This window comes from Malaclemys terrapin, chromosome 1, assembly GCF_027887155.1.
Source record: "Malaclemys terrapin pileata isolate rMalTer1 chromosome 1, rMalTer1.hap1, whole genome shotgun sequence".
Lineage (NCBI taxonomy): Eukaryota > Metazoa > Chordata > Testudines > Emydidae > Malaclemys > Malaclemys terrapin.
Genome location: NC_071505.1, coordinates 342538033 through 342550541, shown reverse-complemented (window position 1 = coordinate 342550541; position 12509 = coordinate 342538033). Strand labels below are relative to the sequence as shown.

The following is a 12509-nucleotide window of genomic DNA, read 5'->3' as shown; positions in this document are numbered from 1 at the left end:
ACCCTGTCCTCTAACGCACTTGCAACCCCTCCCAGTGTGGCATCATCCGCAGACTTTATAAGTGTATCTCTATGCTATTATTCAAATCATTTATGAAGACATTTAATAGAATTATTGAAGTAATATAAATGATACTTATATAATAAAGATGCTTATTTATAATTAACATATACTTAATCCTCCCTCAGTGCGGAGGGGTGGACTAGATGACCTCTTGAGGTCCCTTCCAGCCCTAGCCATTTTTAGTCTGGAATAGAGTGATTTTTATACTGGAATAGAGGGTCTGTGTGGTGAGTTATTGCCAAATAGCTCATTCCACAATAGTTATTCTGTTTAGTTTCCCCATGAAGACAAGCCCTAAGGCCATGTTCAAAATGTAACAGACGTCTGTTCTGTTTCTGTTTGTTGCAAGCCGGGAGGCATATCAATTTCTGTGGTGTAAGTGAAAGTGACTGATGGTAACTCCTCCAGCTTGTTTGTAGCTCATTTTGTGCATTTGAGAGGAAGGAGGCTAAGGACCTGATTCTTATTTCACTTACACCAAACCAGCGTTAAACCAGTATGAAACCAATACTGGAAAGACTCCATTTACTTCCATAGAATTTCTCCTGATTTACACTGGTGGGAGGAGAATCCAGCCCTGTGTCTCTATTTGTGCATCGATCCTGTGAGTTTCATTTGGTAATTGAAATCACTGCCTGTTAGTCAGGTGGAACATATTTCCCCCAGAACATTGGATCTCTTCAGCAGACTCTAGTCTAATAGATGTCTCATGATAAAGTCCAAGATGAGGCGATTCTTCAGTATCAATAATTAGATCAGCTCTGGGCAGATTTAATTAGCTGGGCTTTGAAACTGGGGTGTCTCCTCCCATGCCCTTCCTTCATTCTGCTCAGGCACTGCTAGATGTCTTAGAAAATCTCACGATGGAATATTAATTAGAACATTAACAGAACCCAGCTAAATAGACTCCTCCCCAAGGTGCTCTTTTCCAGCTGTAGTATATAACAAGGCTCCAGGGACACTAGCCACTTTGCTAATCTTCAGGGAGGTGTCCACGACATGGCTGTCACCATGATGAGTCCTCGGGTTTTGCTTCTGCTGGTGCTGGTGGCTCTGGCTCTGAGCATCTGTAAGTACAGTATTACCATGAGTTTATAGGTGACGATTGGAAGAAAATTGTCTAGTGATTAGAGCAAAGGCTGGGGCTTCCTCAGTCTCTCTTGTGGAAGCTGCTCCACTCTGCATAAACATTTAAATCCTCATTGGGCACGAGAGTGAGTGAGAAGGACTCGGTAGTCCATTGGTGAGGGCACCCACTTGGGACACCCAGGAACCAGTCCCCATGCTTCAATTGCTCTTTCAATAGTTATCCAGAGGGACACAGCTTCACCAGGCGAGACTGAGAGCACCCAACAGCAGAATATGCCAGAGCTCAGTGGTTAGCGCCTGCTCTGGGAGGTGGGAAGCCCGTGTTCAATTCTCTCGTCCCCTTCCAGCAGAGCGGGGACTGAACCTCGGTGTCCCACATCCCAGGTGAGTGCGCTAATCACGGGGCGAAAAGTTACAAGCTGAGTGGCAGCACCTCTGCCTCTGGCTGCTTTTCTGTGGAGCGAGGTAGATACCTAACTCACTCCAGCAAGAGGCAGTGTAGGTGCCTAAGTCCCCTGGCAGCAGGAGATGGCTTCTGGTTCCTGTATCGCAAGGTGTGTGTCTCTGCTTGTGAGCTGCAAATGGGAACCCATCCCCTGGAGTCAGGCAGCTTAGATGTCTATTGGCTGGCTTAGGTGATGCCCCGCTGAGCATGCTGGCTTTTTGTGGATTACACTGTAAGATGCCTATCACTCCCCTTTCGTTGTATAGGAGCCTAGGTGCCTAACTCGGGCTTTGTGGATCACAGGGTGTTCCGGTGATTTTTCTAGGTGCCTAAAAGTTAGGGGCTGTGATGCTGAGCATTGCACTGTCTAAGAGCTTTTCTACATGAACATTTAGTTGGCAGGAAGCTGGTGTCTGAGTCTACCCCGCACTAGCCTGCTGCCGACTAATGGCCCATGTGGACTCTGCTGATGCACATTAACAGTTTGTTAATGTGCTTTGATCTAGTCCTCTTGGAAACAGGACTGTTAACCTGCATCAGTAAGGTGCATGTGGACAATTTTGCCTGGTCTACACTAGGAAATTAGGTCAGTTATAACTATGTTGCTCAGGGGTGTGAAAAGCCGACCTAACCCCCAGTGTAGACAGCACTAGGCTGACAGAAGAATTTTCCTGTTAACCTAGGTACTGCTTCTTGGGGAGGTGGATTACCTACACCCATCGGGGAACCTCTCCCGTTGGCGTAGGTAGCATCCTCACTGATGCGCTGCAGCGTTTTAAGTGTAGACAAGCCCTTAGTCCATGGCAGGCTAATGCAGCGTTGACTCATACCCCAGCTTGCTGCAAGCTAAATGTTCATGTAGCGAAGGCCTAAGTCCCTAAGCCAGGCCTTTGTGCCTCAGTTTCTTCATCCATAAAATAGGGATAATACTCATGCGTTTCTCAGGCTTTTGTGTCAAGTGGTTAGCTAACATCTGTAAAGTGTTCTCCCATCCTTAGAGTAGCACAGCAAAACCTGCACAAAAGACCACCTTGTTGGGCAACTGAAGAGACTGCCCCCCTCCCCCCCAAACTATTTCCAAATGTATACTCAGCATTTACCAGGAAACAACTCTGTTATACCACCAACTGTTGTCAGTCCCTTGAGTGGTCTCTTACGACTGGTTTTACTGTATCCACATGAGCTCAGCGCTTTTCTTCTTACTGGATGTGGCTTACCTCTGAGAAAGATTTTTAACAATTGGAGTTCTCATCCAGAGACAATATTGGGGATTAGTGTGGGAGCCTGTCAGGGGATACACTCACTGCTAGGGCGCCTCCTCCTGGCTGCTCTAGGGATTAGCTCCATCCAGGAACAACGCCCCCTTCTGTCACTCACTCATTCGCCCTGCTGCCTCTCTCTGCGACTCTCTTCATGGCTTGGCCCCCTGGCCCTGTCACTATAGTCCTCCCCTTCCAGAGTAGCAAAATCCTATCAGAGTCAGACAACAGTCCCAGGCAGCCTTCTGCTGCACTGCCCACTTCCCCACGGGCCAGTGGGGAACCCGGGCCCACCCTCTACTCCGCATTCTAGTCCGGGAATCCCAGGTCTGCTCTCTCCCAGACCCTGTTGTTCTTTCCCCAGACTCCTTCCTACGTCTTCTGGCTCCCCGCCCTCTCTGGGTTTACCAGCCCAAACTCACTGACTACTTAACTCCATAGCCCCAAATATACCTCCCTGCTCCCAGGGAGTGACTGCAGACTACCCCCCTGCAGTCCTTTTCTGCTGCTGACTTCCTGCCTTTATACCAGCCCCACCCATTCCTTCTCTGCTGGGCTCAGTCTTCAATCAGCCTTTCAATCTCTGGCTCTCCCCCAGGTGCAGCCTATCAGGGTAATTAACCGTATAGGAAACGTGATTTTTTCCATTGTCAATCACATCAGGTATAGATAAGCATCTCATTTCAAATGATTCTGGGAAGGTACTGGCACGATGTGGGGCGTGTAATCTAGTAGTTAGCACAGAGGCCTAGGAGCTAGGACTCCTGGGTTCTGTTCCTGGTTCTGCTATTGACGTTCTTCTGTGAGCTTTGGCAAGTCATTTAACCTCGCTTTGCCGCAATTTCCCTATATGAAAAGTGGGGACACAAGCACTGACTCCACAGGGATGTTGTCATACTTAAATAGTACGTGGTTCAAGAAAGAATTAGATCAGTTCCTGGAGGAGAGGTCCCTCAATGGCTATTAGCCAAGATGGTCAGAGACGCGACCCCATGCTCTGGGTGTCCCTAGCCTTCAATTGCTAGAAGCTGGGAGTGGATGATGGGATGGATCACTTGCTTATTCCCTGTTCTGTTCATTCCCTCCGAAGCACCTGGCATTGGCCACTGTCGGAAGACAGGATATTGGGCTAGATGGACCATTGGTCTGACCCTGTATGACTGTTCTTATGTTTATGGTCTTAATTGATATTTCTGAAGTTGCCTTACATGGTGGTGTGACGTTCCCCTGGTGTTATCTGAGCGGTGATCTGCTAGGTCACTCCAATCCTCGACTCTGGGAGCCAGCCTTACCCTGCTCTGCTGTGAGAAACCCCACTCCTGGGCTGTTCACACACAGCCTCTGGCATGTAAGCTGCTCCTTGGATTGTGCAACCAAATGACACTAGCCAATATCTCCAGTCTCAGACACAACCCTAGGAACCTCCGTCTTGCAGTGTCCAGTTATGCCTGCTGGACGCTGCAAGCTTAAATGAGTTCGTCAATTTAACAAAGAAATTGATACGTACCAGGCTTGTTATCCCCAGGGGAGTCTCTGACACACTTCAGACCAAACGCACTGCTTCAGGTAGAATAAACAAACAAATTTATTAACTACAAAGATAAATGTTAAGTGATTATAAGTCAAAGCGTAACAAGTCAGATTTGGTCAAATGAAATAAAAGCAAAACACATTCTAAACTGATCTTAAGACTTTCAATGCCCTTACAAACTTAGATGCTTTACACCACAGGCTGGCTGGTTGTTCATCAGCCAGGCTCTCCACTTTGGTCAGTGCTTCAGTCGCTTGGTGGTGGTGTGTGTAGATGTAAAAGGAAGAGAGGGGAGCATGGCAAACGTCTCTCCCTTTTATCATGTTCTTTCTTCCGTCTTGACATTGCCCCCCTCCTCTTCAGAGTCAGGTGAGCATTACTTCGTTGTAGTCCCAAACTGTCCAACAGCTCCTTCGTTGCTGCCTAGGCCAGTGTCCTTTGTTCCTGTGAGGCTGGGCTGGGTTTGTCCCATACATGCCCTGATGAGGTGTGAACTGCCCCTCTACTCTTGGAGAGTTTTGCCTGGGCCTCTGCTCCTGGAGAGTTTTTGCCTGGGCTTGTTTTAAGCCATAAGGACACATTTTCAGCCTCATAACTATATACATGAAATTACAACCTATAACACCACTATAACAACAATGCTCCGTGCATCATGAACCTTCCAAAGACACCTAACACAACAAACTTTGCATTGGATACCACACAATCATTTTACAAGGATGAACATGGGGGTGCAGGGTGTTCCCATGAGGTATAGAGTGTCACAAGTGGAGATAACCAAAAAGTGTGCATTCCCCAGAGAGTGCTTTGGAGACCAGAGCTGCCAACTCCTCAATCCAGCGCTAAATTTACCGTGGGACAGATGATGAAATGTAACAAATCCTCCTCCCGCTACTCCCTCCCCCGCCATCAGTGTTAACTTCTGCTCTTGCTTCATCCGGCAAGGTGATGGATTCTGCGCTATAGGACTCTGGCCCCGTGCATGTGACATTTTTATGCAAGAGTAGAATGTAGGCCTGGTGATAGGATGGTGGAGTGGTAGTTTTTGCACGCAACCTCCTCAGCCCATCTCTAATAGATCCTGTATTGTCTCTTTAAGGACCAGACCTGCCATTGAAGTCAATGCCCAAACTCCCCTCCATTTCAGTGGGAGCGGACGCAGGTCATTGAAGCGATGCTGATTTACACCAGGGTATAAAAGATTTCCCCCCACAGGTCCAATCTTGCACTATTTACTCCCACGAATAACCCCACTGAAATTAATGCACCCGTAGCAACAGGGTCACACCAGGCCCAGTGGGACTATGAGTTGCCACCTCAGGTCCTAAAATAGCAAGTAGATTTATGAGAGGAGGGTTTGTATTTTTGTGTCAGTTGCAAGGAAACGCTTAAATGCCAGTTTTTTTATTTCTCCAGGTCTGGGTGTCGGCACTGGAAACTGGGGCTGTGCCAATTACCGGGGTTTCTGCCGGGCCGCCTGCTTTCCCCAGGAGATTTCTCTGGGCCCCAAGGACTGTGCTGGAGAGTTTGTGTACGTCCCCATTGATACAGCTCTCACCTTTGTACCCTTCCTGTTCCAGCCCTTCCACAAAAATGGAGAGTTTAAAACGCTGAGGGTAGGCCAGGAACACTGACAACGCGCTGAGTGCCTGAGGCTATATCTGATTACGATCAAATGCAGCAGACTGCTGCTAACCTCAATTTTAACCTGGAGGTGCAGCCTGGGGAGACTGTAGGTCCCAGTCTGTATGTCAGGGTTGCCACCTTTCTAATTGTTGGTAACTGGACCCCTGAAGCCCCGCCCCCTGCTCCACCTCTTCCCCCAAGGCTCTGCTCCTGCCCCACATCTTCTCTCGAGGCCCCACCCCTCTCCACCTCTTCCCAGAGGCCACACCCCTTCTCTGCCTCTTCCCCTAAGGCCCCTCCCCCATTGCTCGCTCCTCCGCTCCCCTTCCCCCGTCACTCACTGGATCGTCTCCACCTCCCTCTTCCCCCAAGCTGGGCTCTCTCTGCTCTGGGGCTTGGACGGGAGCTGCTGCAGCCTGACAAGGTGCCTGCCTGCAGGTAGGAGGTGGCCCCGGCTGAGCAGGGGCTGGCGTGGGTTAATGACCGGGCGCCTCCTTCCACCCACAGTAACTGGACTTTTGGTGTCAGTACATCTGACCGGACACTGCCAGGTCCCTTTTTCAACCAGACTTTCCGGTGAAAAAACAGGCATCTGGGAACCCTCAGTGGCACTCGGACACAGAAGCCAAAACCCGGAGGGGAGGCAACCCTAATGTATGTTGTGGGCTGTGATAGTTTTAGGGCCAGCCACTTACGGGAAACATGATGAGACCCAGTAATCCAGTGCGTTATATATTCCTCTGTTAGAAAAGCTTATCCTGAGGCTATGTCTATGCTCTGGCAGCACAACCGCGGCGACATAGCTATGTCGCTGTAGCGTAGACACTTCCTACAGCATCGGAATGGGTTTTTCTGTCACTGCAGGAACACCACCTACCTGAGCGATGGTAGCTGGGTCAACAAAAGCATTCTTCCACTGACCTATCTGCGTCTACACAGGTCATCAGAATTATGAATTTTTCACATCCCTGAGTGCCATAGCAAAGTACACCTAACTTTTATGTTTGAGTATCCGAGGGCTTGTCTATACTACCCGCCGGATCGGCGGGCAGCGATCGATCCAGCGGGGGTCCATTTATCGCGTCTAGTCTACATGCGATAAATCGACTCCCGAACACGCTCCTGTGGACTCCGGTACTCCACCGGAGCAAGAGGCGCAGTTGTAGTCAATGGGAGAGCGTCAGCAGTTGACTCACTGCAGTGAAGACACCGCGGTGAGTAGATCTAAGTATGTTGACTTCAGCTATGCTATTCACGTAACTGAAGTTGCGTAACTTAGATCAATTTCCACCCCTCCCCCCCAATGCAGACCAGGCCTGAGATCCACAGGTGTTGAAGTCCCACTTAGGATGCCATTTTGTAACAAACTCTGCTGATGACAATACTATTTGTGTGCGAGCCAGTGGCCCGGAGACTAGCGTTCAGGGCAGGGCATCAAGAAACTTTGGTTCTAGCCCTGACTTTGCTACTCACCTTGGGTAACTCACTTAAACTACTGGTGCCTCATTTTCCCCATGTCTACACTGCTATACCAGAGGTCTCACTTGTGCTACCAGTAACTTGCTTTCACCACGTGTCTTGATTTTAGTGAGGCCGTTGGCACAATCCCCCAGGATATTCTCATACGCACACTAGGGAAATGTCATTTGGATGGAATTACTATATGGTGGGTGCACAACTGGTTGAAAGACCATATTCAGAAAGAAATTATTAATGGTTTGCTGTCAAACTGGGAGGCCGTATCTAGTGGGGTCCCACAGGATTCAGTCCTGGGTCCAATATTATTCAATATTTTCATTAAAGACTTGTATAATGGAGTGGAGAGTATGTTTACAAAATGTGCAGATGACACCAAAGAGAGAGGGATTGCAAGCGCTTTGGAGGACAGGATTAGAATCCAAAACGACCTTGACAAACTGGAGAATTGGTCTGAAATCAACAGATGAAATTCAGTAAAGATAAGTGTGAAGTATTTCGCTTAGGAAGGAAAAAGCAAACACACAACTACAAAATAGAGAATAACTGGCTAGGTGGTAGTCCTGAAAAGGATCTTGGGGGTATAGTGGATCACAAATTGACTATGAATCAACAATGTGATGCAGCTGCGAAAAAGGCTAATATCCTTCTGGAGTGTATTAACAGGAGTGTCGTATGCAAGACAAAGGAGGTTACCGTCCTGCTCTACTCAGCACTGGTGAGGCCTTAGTGCAAGTACTGAGTCCAGTTCTGGGCACCACACTTTAGGAAAGACGTGGACAAATTGGAGAGAGTCCAGAGGAGAGCAACAAAAATAATCAAAGGTTCAGAAAACCTGACCTATGAGGAAAGGTTAAAAAAACTGGGCACGTTTAGGGCTGAGAAAAGAAGACCGGGGGGGGGGGCGCTTCAAATATCTTAATGGCTGTTATTGAGAGGACTTGGATCAATTGTTCTCCATATCCATTGAAGGTAGGACAAGAAGTAATGGGCTTAATTTGCAGCAAGGGAGATTTAGGTTAGATATTAGGAAACACTTGCTAACTATGGACCAAGCATCCCAGGGAAGTTGTGGAATTCCTGCCAATGGAGATTTTTTGGGAACAAGTTAGATAAACACCCCTCAGGGATGGCCTAGGTTTACTTGACCCTGCCTCAGCACAGGGCGCTGGACTAGATGAGCTCTCCATGTCCCTTCCAGCTCTACATGTCTATGATTCCATGATCAGCATTTCATTTTACTATATATTTTAAAAGATTTAAAAAGGGGGAAATGAGTAGCAAATCATTTCCTTTTCTTCTGGTTGCACATTGTAATGTTTATTGTTGTTTTTTTTAATCAGCTGCTGTGTGTCAAGTGCTTCTGGATAAGAGTGCCTTAGCCCAAGGAGTCGATGGTACATGAGATGAAGCCCCACAGGAACTTTACTGGCCTTGGGAAGAACATAATTATCAGCAAGTCCTGGAACCTGCACAAAACCTTCACTGTTTCATTACAATGAATAGCGTGTGGATAATTTTGGTCTTGATCCTTCCCATTGAAATCAATGGGAAAATCCCTATTGACTTCAATGGGAGAAGGATGGAGCTGTTTCTCTGCCTTCTGTAATAACATTTATCCAGTGCAGCAGCATAAGTACCAGATTTGGCTTTATGATTTTGGGAACCTTCAGTCAGATTATAACCTGCAGGGGGCACACCCATCTCTGTTGTCTCTTTTCATCCCTCACTCACAATCTTCCCCCCCTCCTTTTTCTCTGCCAAATGGACACATAGGCTATAGAGTACCGATCAATGTGCTCAAAGATGAAGTGGACTCAAAGTCCCCAAGTTCATTGTGAGACTGTCCTGCCAACTGGTGGGTCTGGCACACTGGGATGGCCCACAAATTTCACATATTCCTAAAACCAACCCAGATGTTCTGTGACAGGCCCTGTTTCTTTAGTTTAGGGATCAATCCACTACAATGCTTGACTGATATTTCAGTAAAAAGAACAGGAGTACTTGTGGCACCTTAGAGACTAACAAATTTATTTGAGCATAAGCTTTCGTGGGCTATAGCCCACTTCTTCGGATGCATAGAATGGAACACATATTGAGGAGATATATATACACATATAGAAAGCATTAAAAGGTGGGAGTTGTCTTACCAACTCTGAGAGGCCAAGTAAGTAAGAAAAAAAAACTTTTGAAGTGATAATCAAGATAGCCCAGTACAGACAGTTTGATAAGAAGTGTGAGAATACTTACATGGGGAGATAGATTTCTGGGCTATCTTGATTATCACTTCAAAGGTTTTTTTTCTCTTACTTAATTGGCCTCTCAGAGTTGGTAAGACAACTCCCACCTTTTCATGCTCTCTGTATGTGTATATATATCTCCTCAATATATGTTCCATTCTATGCATCCGAAGAAGTGGGCTGTAGCCCACGAAAGCTTATGCTCTAATAAATTTGTTAGTCTCTAAGGTGCCACAAGTACTCCTGTTCTTTTTGCGGATACAGACTAACACGGCTGCTACTCTGAAACCTGATATTTCAGTGATCGCTACAGACCCTGCAACAGAGAGGCTCATTTCTGAAAAATGAGGTTTATGATTGTGCTTCAGATTTCTAACAAATCTTGTCAGGGTGGGCTGAGGGCTCATACACTCTGGTGATGGGTGCCCCTGTAAGAACACAGATAGCTAGATTAGCTAGAGAAAGGTGTCTGCAAGGGATTAACTAAAAAATTAGCACATACCTGATTTCAGGACATAATGCAAGGAAACGTTATCCTGCCTTTGACAATGCACCGCATACAAATTGTTATTATGTGACTTCAATACCATAGACTCACAATGACTGGCACACTATATGACATGATAATGGGATACAATCTTTCACCAGTTCAAATCCAACCCCTGGTCAATATAACCATATAAGGACTCTAAACTATTGTTGTATGTAAAGTAAATAAGGTTTTAAAAATGTTTAAGAAGCTTTATTTAAAATTAAATTAAAATCCAGAGCCCCCCAGACCGGTGGCTAGGACCCAGGCAGTGTGTGCCACTGAAAATCAGCTCAGCACGCGTGCCATAGGTTGCCTACCCCTGGTACAGATCTTATTGGAAAGGTATCCAGATCACAAATGCCACCCAAACTGGCACAAACTTATTCCCTTCTCCGCAAAAAGACCAAGGTTTAGATATTAGTGATACCAGGTGGGTGAGGTAATATATTTTATTGGACCAAATTCTGAAAGCTTGTCTCTCTCTCACCAACAAATAAACGATGTTACCTCACTCACCTTGTCTCCCTTATATCCTGGGACCAACATGGCTACAAGTGCACAGCATACAAGGTTTGGATAGACATGGAGACTGAACTCACCCCTTGAAGTGGTCTTTCTGAACTCCCTTCTGACTCAAGTGTCTTCTCCAGCTCAGGGATGAAGCATATTTGAAGAGGAAACTCACACAGATAGCAGCAGATACCACAGAGATAGGCACTACATAAAAACCTGAATAGAACAGATTAGTTCTGTGGATTAACAGAAATGTTCAGGTTCCAGAAACTCATTTCTCCTACCACTGTGTACAAGGAACTCCCAGTGAAGTCAAGTCGTTATTTGTATCCGGTGGCAAAAGAATTGGGCTCCAACATTGTCAATTGGTGGGCCCTTCACCTGCACTATATTTTCTTAGAGAAGAGTGGTCTATTCGCTCATCATGTCCATCTCTCTGGCTGATGCAGGATTATTCTCCACAGTACTGTATATACTTGCAGCAAAGAGTCCTGTGGCACCTTATAGACTAACAGACGTATAGGAGCATGAGCTTTCGTGGGTGAATACCCTCTTCTTCAGATGCAAGCTCATGCTCCTATACGTCTGTTAGTCTATAAGGTGCCACAGGACTCTTTGCTGCTTTTACAGATCCAGACTAACACGGCTCCCCCTTTGATGCTTGTATATACTTGGGCACACAATAAATGAATGACCCAATTTGTAGGTGACACCTTTTCATTGGACTAACTGGAAGGCAAAAATAAGTCAAGTGTGTGATTCTTGACAACTGCTGGTTTATTATTTCTAGTTAGGACCATAACTGGATATTAAATTGGCTACAATAATGGGGTGGGGAGAGGGAATTATTTTTTGACAGTGTAATCAATTGTATTCCTTACAGAGCAGTAAAAACCTTGCTTGAGAATGTCGCTGGAGTGTTTCTAGTGGATGCAGGTTAAAAATATCTGAAATAACATCTCTGTTCTCTTCTCTGATTATTGAATTGCATTTTATTGTTCAGGACAAATAAAGGTTGTTTAATTGGAAACTGGCACCATATATCACTGAAGTGTTTGTGTAAGAGCAGTTCACCACTGAGATGCAGTGTAGGCTGGAGACATAACTCCTATAATTACTATGCAATTTAGGGTTAATCATGTGTTAAAAATTGTTCAGTCCAAAACTGTAATTGTTATGGGTGTACTGGGGACATGATGCTGTATCCTATGCTGTATGAACTGATGTACGTGTCAGAATCAGACCTGTGTAACTGCGTGATGCGTCTTTCTGCTTTAGCTCAAGTAGCAAGGATGTGGGCTTTTGGAACAGGAACATCTGAGTTCTCTCTCAGCTATTGCTGTGTAGTTCCTAGGTGCAGGATCCCAACAACTGTGAAGTCCTAGATGGCCACAGTTTTGCTACAAATCCTTTCCTGCCACGCCCACCCATCATTCTTCTTGAATCTCTTCACTAGCTTCCTGTCTCCTTCCCCATTAAATTCAAATCCCTTTTTTTTCACTTTCAAGGATAGTCTTTGCTCTTGCCTAAATCGCTGGTCTAATCCTCTGTCCCCTCCAGCTAAGGCCAATGACACACAACAAAGAAGTGCTTGTTTATGCATCCGAAGAAGTGAGGTTTTTACTCACGAAAGCTTATGCCCAAATAAATCTGTTAGTCTTTAAGGTGCCACCAGACTCTTTGTTGTTCCAGTACCTATACATGCTAGCCAGTTCATTACAGTACCAGTAAAGTG

General features: G+C 46.1%; 1 long non-coding RNA gene across 1 annotated transcript; it reads left to right on the top strand.

Moving 5' to 3' along the window:
* Positions 1–5810: 5810 nt before the first annotated feature.
* LOC128831552 (uncharacterized) lies at positions 5811–11804 on the top strand. Its single transcript, XR_008443823.1, has 2 exons — positions 5811–5918; positions 8833–11804. It is a non-coding gene; the product is annotated as an uncharacterized LOC128831552 (long non-coding RNA).
* Positions 11805–12509: the final 705 nt, after the last annotated feature.